Source organism: Coenobita brevimanus, chromosome 93 (assembly GCF_032717465.1).
Source record: "Coenobita brevimanus isolate Jiangsu-jjx chromosome 93, ASM3271746v2, whole genome shotgun sequence".
Taxonomy (NCBI): Eukaryota; Metazoa; Arthropoda; class Malacostraca; order Decapoda; family Coenobitidae; genus Coenobita; species Coenobita brevimanus.
In genome coordinates this window covers 27,160,264-27,179,460 of record NC_137046.1, presented here as the reverse complement: position 1 = coordinate 27,179,460, position 19,197 = coordinate 27,160,264, and the positions used below count along the sequence as shown (strand labels likewise).

Below are 19,197 nucleotides of genomic sequence, written 5' to 3'. Positions count from 1 at the left end.
CCTAGCTGAATTCATGCCATCAAAAACTCTCTGTGTAAGGTCTGTAAGATAGGTGTTTGTGGAGTGTAGTGGCCTGAAGCCATGGTGTGACTGGACTAGGGGAATGTGAGGTGTGACTAGTTGTAGAACCAGTCGTTCAGTGACATTCAAGGGGGTGCAGGGGAGTGTGATGGGGCGGTGTGAAGATGGTAATGTGGGGTCTTTGTTGGGTTTAGGGATAGTGATGATAATGCCGTGCTTCCAGATGTTGGGTATTATGTTGTGTGAGTAGCTGTAGTTTGATATGTTGGTGAGTGCTTGTATGCCTTGTGGTCCGAGGTGTTTAACCCCTAAACCAAGGGGTTGTTTTGGTGCTCCTTGTGTGTCCCGTGGGAATATTCGCACTCCGACAGACTTTGTAAAAATATTTGCCAAAAATCAGTTATTAGTCCTAGAATATTATAATTACATGTGCATATGGCACATACCTTTAGCTTTCTCCTGGAATGTTTGTTGAGCCTTCATCGAGTACCGTAGGACTTGTGGAGACTTCTGAAGTTGGGTAACGAAGTCTTCACTTTACACTTCCCGACACCCCGTAATATGATTACCACAGCCTGATATTATCACTAGAAATACTATTCTATGATTTTCAAATAGTTTGGAATCCATACTCCAAAAAAAAACACTGTGAAAGCAATGAAAATTATGAGCGCATACCAGCTTCCCACTTGCGCTCATTCGCCGCAGGTATTCTGTCATTTATTATTCATAAAAACACTCACACTTTATATTTCTATTACCATATAACACATATATATCTGCAGTCTTTATCCATTAATTTCCTTCAGTAATAGTAGTTTATTGTCACTGTAGGCAGTCAATTTCTCTGTCAGTAAAATACATAGCATTCACTTTCTCGTCCTGTATACTAGCATTGAGAGCGAATCTGTCACTTTAACTTTCACTTGCATAACTCATAGTATTCATATATGCTAGAGTGTAACTTTCACTTTCATTACTCCTAGTATATATACTCGTATTCTTATATTACTACTCGTTTACATTTCTATTTACATTCTCTATTTTATTTACATTATTTACATTTCTATTTTATTTACACTGTGTTATGCACTGTCACATGCAGTAACTTATAAAACTATTTTCCACTGTTCACTTATATTTACATTCATTGCTTTCACCTGCTGTTTACACATTATTTACATTTCCACTTGCACTGTTTTAGTCACCAGAAAGATCGTAGTCACTGTCCATCATTTTCATTGATAAATTAGCCAGTTCACATTCCACAGCAGTCACTTAGCCCTTTACCCCTTTCCACACGAGGTTTAGTAGGGGTAGAGGTCACAGGGCCCTTTGCACGGGGCTAAAAAGCAGCGGAATTTGACAGGAACGAATCCAACATGGTTTCACCTTGAAAGACAACAGTAAACTGAATGCTGTGGTGGCCAAGGGGCAGTGAAAGGCTGCCAGTGTCAGCGTGGTGACAGCTGCTAATATATACACTATGAAATGATTGGCAGGAAATCTAGACAATACATAATAAATTAGGTAGTTCCAGGTGAATGTAAATATCACCTAGGCTTCTCCCTTCCTTTCTTATATATTTTTATTACGAGAATAGATTATACGGCATATTTCAAGGGGAAATCAACAGGGAAAATTAGCGAACGAGTGCACGTGAGGTGTTGTCAGGTGATAATTAGCCAATTCCAGGTGAATGGCACTATCACTTACCTTTTTTCTTTTTTGTATATATTATTTTGTATAAGAATAGGGCATAGGGCTTATTTCAATGGATGAAATCAGTGGAAAATTCTGGGGAAGATTTACTTAGTGCAGCGCGGCCGGGCAGGTGAGAAGAGAGGGTAATGGAGGGGAGGTAGGGAGGGGAGTCAAGAACAGGGAGAAATGGCTAAATTGTCAACAATGGATGGGAGTACAGATGAGATTAGGAGTGCTGACTAGTGTTGGACATTGGCAGTACTGATAGATGATACAAGCCACCACTTGAAAGCCCGGGTGAATTCAAAGTAACACAGAATACGTCTGTCTTCGGGATGGGGGTTTAGATGGCTGACTTGTGAAAAGTGATTGATGTGAGTGTTTGCTTTTTGTTTGTTTGAGGGTATGGCGTTATGATGGCAGCATGTGATTGTGTGGTGTTGCTGTTGGAAAGTGTGATGCTGTTTAGTGTTTTGTAGCGTTTGCTGATGTTTGTTTTGTGGTCAAGTGTTTGGAGGTAATTTTTTCCGTTTAGTGTTTGCAGTTCTGATAGTTTATTGTTTATTTGAGTGTTGAGTTCTTGTATTTGTTGTACGGTGTCTTGTGTATGGGGTGTTGGGGAGTGTCACAGTGTGTCTCGTTGTCTGATGAGGCCTTGAATTTCTGGTGTGAAGTTGGGGCTGTGTCTCTTTCAGTTGCCTCTAGGGATGTGTCTTTTGTCTGCATTTTGTATAATTGTATTGAAAGTGTGCACAGCGGTGTTGATGTTTGTGATGGGTGTACTGTTTAGTGTTTCAAAATGTTGTTCTGTTTCAGTTACAAAGGCCTCCCAGTTGGCTGTCTTATAATTAGTGTATGTGTGTTTGTGGCCAGCTGGGATGATTCTGGTTTTGGTAGTGATGATGACTGGGAGGTGATCAGAACCTAGGGTTTTGACCACTCTCCATGATGTAGTGGGGGCGAGGTTTGGGGAGCAGAAGGTGATGTCTGGGGATGATAGGAGGAAGAGGGCTTGGTGTGGGATATGGGTATGTTGGTCTAGATTATTCAGTATGAAAAGATAATCTGTTTTGGATTGTAGTACCAGCCCTCTGTCTGTGTCAGGGTTGTTGACATGCCAGGCCGACGACTTGGCATTAAAATCACCACCCAGGATGATGTTGGGTATGTTAGTGATGTGGTGTATCTGTGGAGGGTAATTGTGTGGTACTGTGGGGGACGATTGGAGAGGAATGTACAGTGCTTGTCAGAAGTATCGAGCGCCTATGGCCGGGTGCACAATACTCATGCCCAAAAAAGAATCACCCGTTTTTGGTAGTAAAAATTGAGCCAGAAGTTTGTGGCGCTAGCATGACGTCACAGTACCCTGAGGCCTTCCTAAGCACTGGTTGATTCACGCCTCAGTTGCCTACGGGCTGCCTGAGAGAGAGGAAGTCCGCCGCGTCTGCCTCTCTTTTTGCACCATTTTTTACCGAGTGTCCCGCAGTGTTTTGGCTTTCGCCACTTTGTTATGGCACCTACCCATGAACTATCAAGTGAAATCATATCCCAGATCATTGCTCTAAAGGAGGCAGGCCACCAAACGAAGGAAATTAGTGAACTGGTTGGCGTGGCTCGATCAACAGTGCGTAGGTGGTGCTCGCGTTTTTGAGTGGAAAACAGTGGTGATATTCCCACAAAGAAACTGTGGTCTGGTAGGCCTAGGAAACCTTCCCCGAGGTCTGTTAATGTTTTAAAACATGCAGTGGAGTCTAATCCTTGTGTGAGTGCAAGGAAAATAAAGGAGAGCAACCCCTTAAGTGTTTGGTGAGGTTTCTGTGTGCACAGTGTCTCGAAAGGTCCATGAACTTGGTTACACAAGTCACAGGCCTGCGAGAAAGCCTCTTCTCACTTGTTACCAGCGACTTCGTAGGCTTGCCTTTGCTAACAAATACCTTAACTGGGGTGAGGAGCAATGGTTGTGAGTGTTGTGGTCTGATGAGGCAACGTTTAGTGTAACCTGTAACAGAGGAGCATGTGTGTACCGGCGCAAAGATAGTGACCCACTTGACCCACGGTACGTTGAAAGCACAGTTAAACATCCTGATTCACTCATGGTATGGGGTTGTTTTTCTGGTCAAGGTTTGAGGAAGCTTGTTGTGCTTCCCAAGAACTGCAGAGTGAATCAGGATGTTTATCTGGAGCTTCTGTATGATCATTTACCTGAGTCCTTCGAGCTAATAGGTGCACGAGTGTTTCAGCAGGACAGTTCACCTGCTCATAAGGCCAAATCGGTCACCAATTGGCTTCGTGACTGCGAGGTATCATTCATGAAAGACTGGCCAGGAAATAGCCCAGACCTCAATCCGATTGAAAACCTCTGGTACCTCGTAAAGAAGAATCTCCAAGGGAAGGACGTGAGCTCTCTGCCTAAGCTGGAAGCCGCCATTCGTGACTCCTGGGACAAAATACCCTTCCAGCACCTCAGTAACCTCGCCCTTTCACTTCCAAGGCGTCTCAGGTCCGTGAAGAAGCGTAAAGGATACTCTACGAAGCACTAAAGATAAATAAAATGCATTATTTATATATTTTTTCATTGTTGAAAGGTTTGTTTCGTAGGAGGGACGCTGGGCGCTCGATACTTCTAACAAGCACTGTATGTGTTAGTGATTGTTATGTGTGACTTGTTACCAGTGCGTATTTTAATTGATTGTATTTCTGTTGTGGTGTCATGTGGGGGGAGAAGTGACTTTGTGTATTTACCTAATTGTATTTACATAATTGTGATATAGGAAATGAGCTACGCTCGTGGGGTCCCATCGCTGTTTCTCAATAAGTCAAATTTAGCTTTAAACTCGTTTAAGTTTTTAGACTGGATGATCTCTTTGTCCAGGTTATTCCACAGGTCTATACATCTACAAGGAAAACTATATTTCTTGATATCCTTCAAGCAGCTTGGCTTCCTCAGTTTCATCCCGTGTCCTCTTGTTACTCTCTTATCCCATAAAAACAGATCTTCTTTGTCAATTTTATCTACTCCCATCATGGTCCTGAACACTGCAATCATGTCACATCTCTTTCTCCTTTCTTCTAAGGAGGGCAAATCCAGCGTTTCTGGCGTCTCTCTGTATGACAGATCTGCCAGACTGGGGACCATCTTGGTTGCTGTTCTTTGTATTCTCTCAATCTTGTTTATATCTTTTTTTTTGTGTGCTGACCACACTACTGTTGCATATTCCAACCTGGGGCTAATCATGGTCACTATCAATTTTTTCATCATCTCCTCATCCATATAATGAAAAGCTACTCTTATATTAGTCAGGAGTTTATGCGTCTCTCTAACTGTCTTGTTCATGTGTTTTTCAGGTGACAAACTGTCTGGACCAGCACACCCAAATCTTTCTCTTCTCTCGCTTTTGTGATTGGTTCATTACCCATCAAATAATTCAATGATGGCCTCCTGGTACTTTTACCCATTTCCAATATTTTACATTTCTTTGCATTGAATTTCATTTCCCACATCCGGCTCCATTCGTGTATCCTATCCAGATCCTCCTGCAGCATTTTGCAATCCTCCTCAACCTCTACCTTCCTCATGAGCTTTGCATCATCAGCAAACAGACTTGCATAACTGTTCACTCGAGCTATTATATTTTTTTTTCATTCATTTATTGCCAGACGCCATGTACCCCAAATGGGGTGGCCAAGGGCTTAGAGTTAATTGTTTTACAGGGAGGGGCACTAATCCTCCACCAACCCCACTTGACACGTAGGGAGAACGTTATGCCAACATGCATCTGGTGTTCCCAGGCGGTCACACATCCAAGTACTAACCAGACCCAATGTTGCTTAACTTAGCTGATTGGACGGGAAACGGTGTACTCAACGTGGTATGGCCGTCATTTACGTAAATCAGGATCATTACTGGCGCCAACACCGAGCCCTGTGGGACTCCACTTGTTACTTCCCTCCGTCCAGACATCTTATCCTTTATTCTATCTATCTATCTATCTATAGCCCGACGCCCTAATCCCGCAAAGGGTGGCCGCAGACAAAACGCCTCCAAGTCACTCTGTCACCCACCATTTGACTCCCCTCCCCCCAACTCACCCCCCCCTCCCTCATATACCTCTCAACTCCATCCCTCCACCTCATCCTCGGTCTACCCCTCCCTCTCCCTCCCTCCACCTCACCTACATACACCCTCTTAGTCAGTCTTTCATTCTCCATTCTCTCCACATGTCCAAACCACCTCAGTGTATTTCTCCTAATCTTTTCAACCACATCCACATCTACCCCACAACGTTCCTTCACTTCTTCATTCGTCAACCTGTCCCTCCACGTCACTCCACATGCTCCTCTCAAGTAACTCATTTCCACTGCTCTCACTCTTGACTTGTTCCCCTCTTGCAAGGTCCACGCCGCTTCCATACGTCAGGGTAGGGATCACAATACCATCATGCAGTGACTTCTTAACTTCCATACTCACCTCCCTATTTCTCATCACTGCTTTCAGTGTACCAACAACCTTTCTTCCCTGCTGTACCCTTTCACGTACTTCATCCCCCAAAGTTCCATCCTTACTCATCACACTACCCAAGTACTTGAATGCACTCACATTCTCCATATCCTCACCATCCAACCTCACTACACACTCTGTGACTTCATTCCTCTCAAACACTATAACTTTACTTTTGTTTACATTAACTTTCAGCTTCCTCCTCCTACACACTGTCCCAAATTCATTCACCAAACCTTGCAACTCCCATTCATCTTCACTCAACAATACTGTATCATCAGCAAACAGCAACACCGGAAGCTTCCAAATCTCACCCTCATTCATTAGGCCCAGCCCCACATCCACTGCCCTACCTTGCACCTCCTTTACAACCCCATCCATATATATATTAAACAGCCATGGAGACATCACACACCCCTGTTTCAGTCCCACATTGAGATCAAAGAACTCACTCAGCTCACCATCCACTCGCACCGTAGCCCTAGCTCCCTCGTACATACTCTTCACAGCACTCAACAATTTTCCCTCCACTCCATATTTTCTTAATACCTTCCACATACCTTGCCTATCTATTCTGTCATAAGCTTTCTCCAAGTCCATGAAGGCAGCATACACTTTCCTTCCCTTCTCTAGATACTTCTCCACTAAACATCTTAGAACAAATATCTGATCTACACACCCTTTTCCCTTCCTAAATCCCCCTTGTTCTTCTCCAACTAGCTCCTCTGTCATATGCCTAACCCTATCAATGAGTATTCTACCATATATTTTACCAGTCACACTAAGAAGGCAAATACCCCTATGGTTACCACATACTTCTCTCTCCTTTTCCTTTGTACAGAGGAACAATTATACCTGATTTCCAGTCCTCTGGAACCCTTCCCTCTTCCCAAGCCAATCTACACAACTTCCATATCCACTCCACAACAATCTCACCCCCATACCTAAGCATTTCACCACACACTCCATCAATTCCTGGGGCCTTTCCCAGCTTAATCTTCTTCATCGCTTCCACTACTTCCGACCTACTGATCTCTTCCTCCCTCCTCTCATCTCTTCTTCTCCCAGCTATTCCCCAACCACTTATACTCACACTGCTCTCACTCTCTACATTCAACAAATCCTCAAAGTGCTCCTTCCATCTCCTCAATTTCTCTCTCTTCTCCACCAACAATCTATTATTCCTATCTTTCACCCCCGTACTATTTCCCCTTTCACACTGCCTTACTTTCTTTACCTCCTTCCAAAACAATTTCTTACTCTCCCTCCATTTCACACTCAGATTCCTCCCAAACTCTTCATCCACTTTCTTCTTACTCTCCTTCACTAGTCTCTTAACCTCCCTTCTCCTGCTCACATATACCTCTCTCTTCTCTCTCTCATCTTCTCCCCCTACCTCTACTCACAACCATTCACCATATGCCTTCTTCTTCTGTTCCACAGCTCGTTTCACCTCATCATTCCACCATGCTGTACCTTGCACACCGTTGCATCTCCTCCTCACTCCACAAACCGCCTCACACGCTGCGCTTATCTCTTCCATGAATATCTTACATACGCCTTCCACCCCTTCCATCTGCTTTAGCTCATACCTTCCCAATCTTTCTTCCACTATGCTCTTATACTCTGTCCTTTTCTCACTATCTTGCAATTTCTCCACTCTTCTCACAGGAGCTGCTTCCTCCTGTCTTCCCCTTCGTCTCCTCAACCACTTTCTTTGCAGCTCTACCTTGGCCATCACTAAGTGATGGTCCGAGACTCCATTCCCCCACCCTCTCCACACCCTTGCATCCAACACTTGTCTTCTCATTCGCTCATCCACACACACGTAGTCTATCATTGCCTTTCGTTCAACAAGTTCACCATCCATCCTCCTCATTACTCTCCATGTATACCGGTGGATCATCTTATGACGAAAGTAGGTGTTGGCTATTGCCAACCCCTTACCAGCACAGATGTCCACCAAAGCACTACCATTCCCATCTACTTCAGCTGGCACACCCCACTGACCAACCACTCCATCCACTCGTACATTCCCAACTTTGCCATTCATGTCTCCAATCAACAGCACTCTCTCGCTCCTCTCAAACTTGTCCATACATGCTTCTACTCTCGCCCAAAACTCATCTTTCACTCTTGCCACTCGATCCTCTGTTGGAGCATACACATACAATCGCCCATGCTTGTATACCTACTTTCATCCTCACCCATACAATCCTTGCACCCACTGTTCCATACTGTCTTATATTCTCCTTCCACTTCTTGCTTATCATCAGACATACTCCCTCTCTTGCCCTCTCATTCTCACTGACTCCCGCACATATACCTACACCGTATTCCCATTCTCTCATCCTTTCACCTGGCCATTTAGTTTCAGTCAATCCACATATATCCACTTTTGCATCCTCAAGCACCTGGACAATCTCTCTCTCTTTCACTTCATCATTCACTCCTCTCACATTCCACGTTCCTACCCTCAGGATGTCCTTTGTCCGTTCCTTAGTCGTCAACGTATGGTCCGTCCGGGTCCGAGGCGCTTTATTTGCTTTTTTAGTTAGTTCTTTTTACGGGGTGGGGCACTAACCCACCACCAACCCTTTTAGTCGCCTCGTACGACAAGCAGGGATACTGGGGGAGTATTCTTGAAACCCCCCTACCCCCAGGGGTCTCTCAAAAAGTCTCTCATCCATTCTAGGAGGTTCCCCTTCAGTCCTCCTATATGCTCTAGTTTCCACATTAGTCTCTTATGGGGTATCTTGTCAAAGGCCTTCTCCAAATCTAAATACAGTACACACAATTCACCCAACCTTCTCTTTCCTGAAGCACGTCAATCGCTCTTGAGTAAAAACTCATCAAGTTGGAAACACATGACCTTCCACTTCTAAATCCAAACTGACTATCAGCCAAAATATTCATCTCTTCCAGATATTTTATCCATCTATCTTTCAGAATTCTTAAACACAATTTAGCAACCATGCTGGTTAGGGACACTGGTCTATAATTCAGAGGTTCTTCCTTGTTTCCTCCCTTATAAATTGGTACCACATTTGCCATCTTCCATTCTTGAGGCACTTTCCCCTCTTCAAGAGAACACACAATTAAACTGTTAATCTTATCTGCCAGTTGTTCTCTGCATTCCTTCAGTACCCAATTAGAGATTCCATCTGGTCCTGAGGCTTTCCTTACATCTTGAGTTTCTAGTAGTGTATACACTTCCTGTACTTCCACTTTTATATCTTTTATCACTACATTGCTAGTCACTACCTCCACTTCCACAGACTCCTTTTCATTAGTGCACTGGTATCTGCAGAGTTGATGGATTTGTGTACCAGGATGATGAGTCCACCGCCATCGGCCCGATCTTGTCAAATGATGGTGAAGTTATGAAATGTCGGTGTTTTCTGTGCTCTATGTAGTTTTGTTTCTTGTAAGATGGCAGCGTGTATGTTCTGTTGTTTGATGAATTGTGTGAGTTCTTGTTTCTTGGTGTTTATGCCATCTATGTTTAACTGAAGGATGTTTATGTTGTGTGTGCGATGTGTGTTGGCTGCTGCAGCACGGGGGGGAGGTGGTGTGGGTGGAGGGGAAGGGGTAGGAGGAGGTTGTGATGGAGGTAAGGGTTGAGGTGGATTAGGATGGGTTGCAATGGGAGGAGTTGGGGGACTGGATGGTGTGGGACGGATTGGTGGGTTTGGCTGTGGAGGTTTGAAGGAAGTAGGAGTAGGATTGGTTGGGGGGATTAGTGAGTGGGGGGATGGAGCATAAGGAACAGGTCCAGGTGTTTGTGTAATGTTTTCTGGGCGCAAGTGTTGTTCAGGTGTAATGGGTCCAGTTCTTGCAGGAATTGCACTGAACTGAACCCTTTGTCTGTCGGCTCGACGTGATTGGTTTTGAGCATGTTGGACATATGTATTTGTTGGTGGGTCCTGGATTGCTCTCAATGTCCCCGGCTAGAAGAAGTTGTCGAGAAGTGACAGCCGGGGAGTCATTTCTTGGTGTAGAAAAAATGGTGTTGTGTGTGTTGTGTTGGGAGATGTGGTACTTGATCGGGCGACTGAAGCCACTCCCAGGTACTCGGGCCCCGTGAGGGGCCGGGGAGGTTTGCGGTGGTTTGATCCCCATGCTGTCCTCCTCTTCTCTTTGACAGCCTCTGGGGGGTAGACCCACGATGAAGACGCCACCGCTCCAGGTTCTCTTTTTATGTTATTGTGCACCTGGAGCGTCTTTTTGTGTTATTGTGCATGTTTGTGTCGAGTCTTTTGTTTGTGAGGTTGTGGCGGGGTATGGCATCAAAAGCTTTGCTGATGTCTAGTGTGATTAGGAGTGTTCTGTGTGGTGGCCTAACTGAATTCATGCCATCAAAAACTCTCTGTGTAAGATCTGTAAGAAGGGTGTTTGTGGAGTGTAGTGGCCTAAGGCCACAAATGCCATGTAATTGAGTTTGGTAAAAGTGGAAACTGACCAGATTGGGGGTATAAGCTAGGAACTTCAAACTTGCACATATCAGAAAAGGAGAAGGACCTAGGAATGATTATCAATAACAGACTATCTCCGGCTGACCACAGAAATGAGAAAGTAAAAAAAATGCACACACTGCTTTCTAATATGAGAATAGCATTCACATACTTAAATGAAGACATGTTGAGAAAGATAATAATATCATTCCCTAGACTAGCCTTGGAATATGAATCAGTGGTCTGGAATCCTCATCTCAAAAAACACATGGATAAGATTGAAAAAGTACAAAGCGCTACTACAAGATGGGTATCAGGCTTAAAGGATTTAAGCTGTGAAAAAAGACTAGAAAAACTGAACCTACCAACATTACAAGAGAGAAGGAAAAGAGGAGACATGATTACACTACATAAATGCATCTCAGGGAAAGAGAAAAATATACATCATTGAGTATATTACCTATGGGAAGGCATCAGCAAGAGGACACTGCAAAATACTGCTTAAAAAGAGAGGTGATAAAGACGTAAGGTAATTCAGTTTCCCAGATAGGGCAATTGATAAGTGGAAAGTACTTCCATCCATCCATCATCCAATCCCATGTTCCCCCATGAGGAGCATAGGAGCCCAGGGCTCATCAAGTTGGTCCTGACATTTAAGATGAGAGTGACCAGCCTCACTCATCCCTGAGTGGCATTACGTGAGCAATAAACCCCAACCATCCCTTGCATATAAACCATCACTGACTCAATCCGATTGGAGTGCCATAATTACCAACCAAACCACCAGGTGCCAAAATTTAGTTATGTGGTTACCACCCAGCGTAGTAAATGGTTTCCTGGTGTACAGCAAACCATTTGGCTTGTCACTCAGTGTACAGTCACCCACAGGCAGAAGAAATAGGAAGAATGAAGGAAAGAAAGACAGAGGAGGGAGTGTAAAGTCACCCATAGGCATAAGGATGAGGAAAGAAGGAAGGAAAGCAAGACAGAAGAGAATGGAAAGAAAGAAGGATGAAGGAGAGGAAAGGGCAGACACCCAAGAGCAGCACTACATCGAGTGAGTGGATGGTGAGCGCCCCCACCTACCACTTGGAAAGTACTACGGAATGAAATAGTGTGTGCCAAAACTATTCATAAATTTAAGGATAAGTATGAGAAAAATGACTTAATAGACGTGACAGTACGAGCTTGACTCATTCCTGTAAAAGATACAATTAGGTAAGAATGTGCACACACACACACACACACACACACACACACACACACACACACACACACACACACACACACACACACACACACACACACACACACACTCCCAGGTGAACTAGGAGGAATGGTACTCGGGAGGCGGCGAGGATTCATGCGGCACTATGTTATTAAATATAATAATGAATAATGTGATGACGCAATGGGTCAAAGAAGAGACACGGTTTCGAGGTGAGGACACACCAGCAAGGTTAGATTTACTGTTCACCAAAGAACCCGATGTAATAGAATCATTGAAATATCTCTGTCCTTTAGGAAAAAGTGATCATGTGGTCATTGAGTTCCAGATGTTAATAGGGAATGTCGAGCCAAGAGATGAGCTTCATAGACAGGGAAGATACAACTTTGGGAAAGCAAATTTTACAGGATTGAGAAACTTTTTTGAAAATGCGGGTTGGAGAAAATTCAGAGAAACAAGAGAGATACAGAGGAAGTGGGGTATCTTTCTAGACCTGTATAATTTGGGAGTGGAAAAACTTGTACCAAGAGTAAGAGGGAAAGCAAACAGGAAAAAGGAGTGGTTTAATAGAAGGTGTATGATGGCAAAAAAAGAGAGAGAGATAAGGCGTGGAACAACTGGAGAAAGAGAGGTAACAACAGAACAAAGGAAGAATATAAAAGAACAAGAAATGAATACACAAGAATACGTAGAGAAGAAGAAAGGAATTTTGAAAAAGGTATAATAGACAAATGCAAGGATGAACCCAAACTGTTTTATAGATTTGTTAATGGCAAAGTGAAACAAAAGGAAGGAATCACCAAACTGAAAGTAGAAGGAGAGGTCTTTAAGGATGCGGCAATGCAAGCAGAAATAATGAACAAACGTTTCCAGTCAGTTTTCACTAAAGAAAAGGAGCTTGTGGAAGGGGAGGGAGTGATTAGAAACGTTCCGGTGATAAAAGATATAAAAGTGGAGGTACAGGAAGTGTATAAATTACTGGAAACTCAAGATGTAAGGAAAGCCCCAGGACCTGATGGAATCTCTAATTCAGTACTGAAGGAATGCAGAGAACAACTGGCGGATAAAATTCACAGTTTAATCGTATGCTCACTGGAAGAGGGGAAAGTGCCACAAGAATGGAAGAGGGCAAATGTGGTACCAATTTACAAGGGAGGAAACAGGGAAGAACCCCTGAATTATAGACCAGTGTCTCTAACCAGCATGGTCGCAAAATTGTGTGAGAGAATCCTGAAAGACAGATGGATAAAATATCTGGAAGAGATGAATATTTTGGCTGAATGTCAGTTTGGATTCAGAAGTGGAAGGTCATGTGTTTCTAACTTGTTGAGCTTTTACTCAAGAGCGATTGACATGGTACAGGAGAGAGATGGTTGGGTGGATTGTGTGTACTTAGAGAAGGCCTTTGACAAAGTACCTCATAAGAGACTAATGTGGAAACTAGAATATATAGGAGGACTGAAGGGGAAACTTCTGGAATGGATGAGAGGCTTTTTGAGAGACAGACAAATGAGGACAGTAATAAAGGATAGGATGTCTGGATGGAGGGAAGTAACAAGTGGAGTCCCTCAAGGCTCGGTGTTGGTGCCAGTAATGTTCCTGATTTACGTAAATGATATGGTAGATGGAGTGAACAGTTATGCAAGTCTGTTTGCTGATGATGTAAAGATCTTGAGGAAGGTATAGGTTGAGGAGGATTATAAAATACTGCAGGAGGATTTGGATAGGCTACACGATTGGAGCCGGATGTGGGAAATGAAATTTAATGTAAAGAAGTGTAAAATTTTGGAAATGGGTAAAAGTACCAGGAGGCCATCACTGAATTATCTGTTGGGTAATGAATTAATCACAGAAAGGAGAGAAGAGAAAGATTTGGGAGTGCTGGTCCAAGATAGTTTGTCACCAGAAAAGCACATTAACAAGATAGTTGGAGAGACTTATAAACTCCTGACTAACATAAGAGTAGCATTTCATTATATGGATGAGGAGATGATGAAAAAATTGATAGTGGCCATGATCTGCCCCAGGTTAGAATATGCAGCGGTAGTGTGGTCCCCACACAAAAAGAAAGATATAAACAAGATTGAGAGAATACAAAGAACAGCAACCAAGATGGTCCCCAGTCTGACAGACCTGTCATACAGAGAGAGGCTGGAAAAACTGGATTTGCCTTCATTAGAGGAAAGGAGAAAGAGGGGAGACATGATTGCAGTGTTCAGGACCATGGTGGGAGTAGATAAAATTGACAAAGAAGATCTGTTTGTATGGGATAAGAGAGCAACAAGAGGACATGGAATGAAATTGAAAAAGTCAAGCTGCTTGAAGGATATCAAGAAATATAGCTTTCCTTACAGAAGTACTGTATAGACTTATGGAATAGCCTGGACAAAGAGATCGTCCAGTCTAAAAACTTCAACGACTTTAAAGCTAAATTCGACTTACTGAGAAACAGCGACGGAAACCCACGAGCATAGTACATTCCGTGTATATCACAATTAGGTATATTAGGTAAATACTTAAATATTTGGAACGACTTAGACAAAGAGTTGATGCATGAGAAAAACATTCATGTGTGTAAAGGTAGACTTGATAAATGTGGATATGGAGACAGGACAACACGAGCATTGCTCAATTCCTGTATACTACAAATAGGTAAATACAAATAGGTAAATACATGCACGACATACCCACACCCCACATACCACAGATACATATAGCTTCCTATGTAGATGAAGCTACATATACACACCAAAACACAAACACAGCTGCACACATCATCCAACCTTACCTCAACACACTACATGAATGGTTCACCACAAACACGCTCAAAATAGCCCCAGCCAAATCTACAGTGACCCTTCTCGCAAACTGGACAGCAGAACACAGTCACATCCCACACTTCACCATAAACAACACTCCCCTACCACACACACACACACCCAAAAGCCTTGGTGTAACACACAATACATCAGTGTCATTTAAACAACACATCACAAAGATTAAAAATAAAATAACAGCAAGACTCAATGCCTTGAGGTCACTTGCTCATACAACATTCAGACACAACAAAGAAACCACCACCACAGTATACAAACAATACATATGTTCAGTAATGAATTATGCAAGCCCTGCCTGGGCTCCTAACCTCATCAAAACACACTACAACACTCTACAGACCATACAGAACAAGGCCCTAAAAATAATCACAGGCTGCACAGCTACTACACCCACAGACCACCTACATCAAGAAACCAAAGTCCTCAAAGTCAAGGATCACCTAGATATGAGAGGCTCCCAGTTTCTTGCTGCAGCCTCCACAAACCCTCAACATCCACTATATTACATGGAAGCACATCCATCCACACCAAGGAACATCAAAACAACACCCAGCACATGATACCATACTGTTTGCTGATGATGTAAAGATCTTGAGGAAGATAGAGGTTGAGGAGGATTGTAAAATACTGCAGGAGGATTTGGATAGGATACACAATTGGAGCCGGACGTGGGAAATGAAATTTAATGTAAAGAAATGTAAAATATTGGAAATGGGTAAAAGTACCAGGAGACCATCACTGAATTATTTTTTGGGTAATGAATTAATCACAAAAAGGAGAGAAGAGAAAGATTTGGGAGTGCTGGTCCAAGATAGTTTGTCACCAGAAAAGCACATTAACAAGATAGTTGGAGAGACTTATAAGCTCTTGACTAACATAAGAGTAGCATTTCATTATATGGATGAGGAAATGATGAAAAAATTGATAGTGGCCATGATCCGCCCCAGGTTAGAATATGCAGCGGTAGTGTGGTCCCCACACAAAAAGAAAGATATAAACAAGATTGAGAGAATACAAAGAACAGCAACCAAGATGGTCCCCAGTCTGACAGACCTATCATACAGAGAGAGGCTGGAAAAACTGGATTTGCCTTCGTTAGAGGAAAGGAGAAAGAGGGGAGACATGATTGCGGTGTTCAGGACCATGGCGGGAGTAGATAAAATTGACAAAGAAGATCTGTTTGTATGGGATAAGAGAGCAACAAGAGGACATGGAATGAAATTGAAAAAGTCAAGCTGCTTGAAGGATATCAAGAAATATAGCTTTCCTTACAGAAGTATAGACTTATGGAATAGCCTGGACAAAGAGATCGTCCAGTCTAAAAACTTAAACGAGTTTAAAGTTAAATTCGACTTATTGAGAAACAGCGACGGAAACCCACGAGCATAGTACTTTCCGTGTACATCACAATTAGGTATATTCTTAAATATTTGGAACGACTTAGACAAAGAGGTGGTGCATGAGAAAAACATTCATGTGTGTAAAGGTAGACTTGATAAATGTGGATATGGAGACAGGACAACACGAGCATTGCTCAATTCCTGTATACTACAAATAGGTAAATACAAATACTGTCATCTCTCCCCCACGCCCACCTCAGACCAACTTCCAGAAGCATATCCACACTCGGATCAATCGCCGCTCCATTCAGTCACTTATAGACAACATACAACTGCATGCACGGCCTCCTGACATCCACCCTTCTGAATCCTGTCTCCCTCATGAGGATAGGGTCCACCTGGCCAGGCTGAGATGTGGGCACCATCCAGCCCTCTTAAGCTACCAGAAGAGGCTGGATGACTCTGTCGCTAATGCCTGTCCGGGATGCAACACAGCACCCCATACTATTAAGCACATTATGGAAGACTGCATCGCACACAATCACCTATGCCAACAACACAACATACACTCTTTGAGAGCTCTGTGAGAAAGGCCGGTCTCGACTATGGCCTTCCTAAGGACTCGGGGCTGTTCGGCCAGACTGCCTAGGGAACAACTACTACTACAACTGCTACAAGGCATTTGTCCAAACTGAATCCCATTTGCCATTTGCTGCTCCATTCATGAAACTTATTTAATTCTTCCAGCTCTCTGGAAGACTCTGTGTTTGTAATTCTCCTCTGTATAGATGTATTGATCAGTAGTGACCTAAAATTTTCCAAACAGTGCATTGACATAGAGAAAAAGGCCCAGCAATTACTAGGCTACATCCAAAGGCAGTTTTATTATAGAAATAAAGAGACTGTTCTTACACACTATAACTCCTTAACCCCTTAACCACGGGGTTTCACTTTCGTGACGCTTGGGAGCAAGGGATCATACCGCGGGGCGTCACTTTTGCGATTTTGTGTTATTTTGAATTCGCCCGGGCTTTCAAATGGTGGCTTGTATCATCTATCAGTACTGCCAATGTCCAACACTAGTCAGCACTCCTAATCTCATCTGTACTCCCATCCATTGTTGACAATTTAGCCATTTCTCCCCGTTCTTGACTCCCCTCCCAACCTCCCCTCCATTACCCTCTCCTCTCGCCTGCCTGGTCGTGCTATGCTAAGTAAATCTTCCCTGGAATTTTCCACTGATTTCATCCATTGAAATAAGCCCTATGCCCTATTCTTATACCAAATAATATATACTAAAAAGAAATAAGGTAAATGATAGTGCCATACACCTGGAATTGGCTAATTATCACCTGACAACACCTCACGTGCACTCGTTCGCTAATTTTCGCTGTTTATTTCCCCTTGAAATATGCTGTATAATCTATTCTCGTAATAAAAATATATATAAGGAGGGAAGGGAGAAGCCTAAGTGATATTTACATTCACCTGGAACTACCTAATTTATAATGTATTGTCTAGATTTCCTGCCAATCATTTCACAGCTATATATTAGCAGCCCTCAAGAGGCTGACATTGGCAGTAATGCATTCTCCCTAGGTAGGTCACCCCCGCCCACCACTATCAGTTTACTGTCGTCTTTCAATGTGAAAGTACGTCGGATTCGCTCCTGCTAACTTCCGCCGCTTTTTAGCCTCATGCAAAGGGCCCTGTGACCTCTACCCCCTACTAAACCTCGTGTGGAAAGAGGTAAAGGGCTGACAATTGATAGAGAGTGACTACGATCTTTCTGGTGAGTAAAACAGTGCAAGTGGAATTGTAAATAATGTGTAAACAGCAAGTGAAAGCAGTGAATATAAATATAAGTGAACAGTGGAAAATAGTTTTCTAAGTTATCAAGTGACAGTGCATAACACAGTGTAAATAAAATAGAAATGTATATAATGTAAATAAAATAGAGAACATAAATAGAAATGTAAATGAGTAGTATTATAAGAATATGAGTATATATACTAGGGGTAATGAGTGTGAAAGTTTCACTCTAGCATGTATGAATACTGTGAGTTATGAGAGTGAAGGTGAAAGTGACATTCACTCTCAATGCTAGTATACAGGACGAGAAAGTGAATGCTACGTATTTTAATGACAGAGAAATTGAATCCCTGCAGTGACAACAAACTACTATTACTGAAGGAAACTTATGGATAAAGACTGTAGATATATATAAGTGTTATATAGTAACAGAAATATAAAGTGTGAGTGTTTTTATGAATAATAAATAACAGAACACCAGCGCGAACGATGTCAAGTGGGAAGGTCATACGCCCTCGTAATTTTCATTGCTTTCACAGTGTTTTTTTTTTGGAGTATGGATTCCAAACTATTTGAGAATCATAGAATATTGTTTCTAGTGATAATATCAGGCTGTGGTAATCATATTACGTGTTGTCAGGAAGTGTAAAGTGGAGACTTCGTTACCCAACTTCAGAGGTCTCCACAAGTCCTACGGTACTCGACAAAGGCTCAACAAACACCCCAGGAGAAAGCTGAAGGTATGTGCCATAAGTATATGTGATTTTAATATTCTAGGACTAATAACTGATTTTTGGCAAATATTTTTAGAGAGTCTGTCGGAGCACAAATATGCCCGCGGGAGCTGCAAGAAAAAGCAAAACAAGACCGCGATTAAGGGGTTAATACAACCATTTCTGGAGTACGCTGTGCAGTTCTGTTCACCTAAACTTAGGAATGATGCAGATTGACCTGAAAGAGTTCAAGATAAAGCTACAAAACTTATTCCTACTATGAGGAGACTGAGTTATCAGGATTGCCTTTCCTCTGGGACTACTTTTATTAGAAACCTGTAGACTGCTTGCTCAGCTTATTGAAGTGTTTAAAATACTGAATGGGTTTGACAGTCTTGACAATAGAAAGTTGTTAAGTCTCAACATGAACTCAACATGCAGCCATGGATGAAACCTGGAATTGAAAATATTTAACACCAGCAAGCTTGAAAACTTTTTCACATACGAGATCTGCTTCACCTGGAACAGATTCTCTAGAGATGTTGTTAATAGCATCATTATAGAGCAGTTTAAAAGAAGTCACGATAGGA

At 42.7% G+C, this 19,197-nt stretch overlaps 1 protein-coding gene and 1 pseudogene across 1 annotated transcript in view; one reads left to right on the top strand and one right to left on the bottom strand.

Annotated features, from left to right (window-relative positions):
• Trpm (transient receptor potential cation channel, subfamily M) overlaps positions 1-19,197 on the top strand; it is a 933,145-nt gene that overhangs the window by 344,832 nt on the left and 569,116 nt on the right. The window lies entirely within an intron of this gene.
• LOC145412685 (5S ribosomal RNA) lies at positions 5,489-5,608 on the bottom strand (annotated as a pseudogene).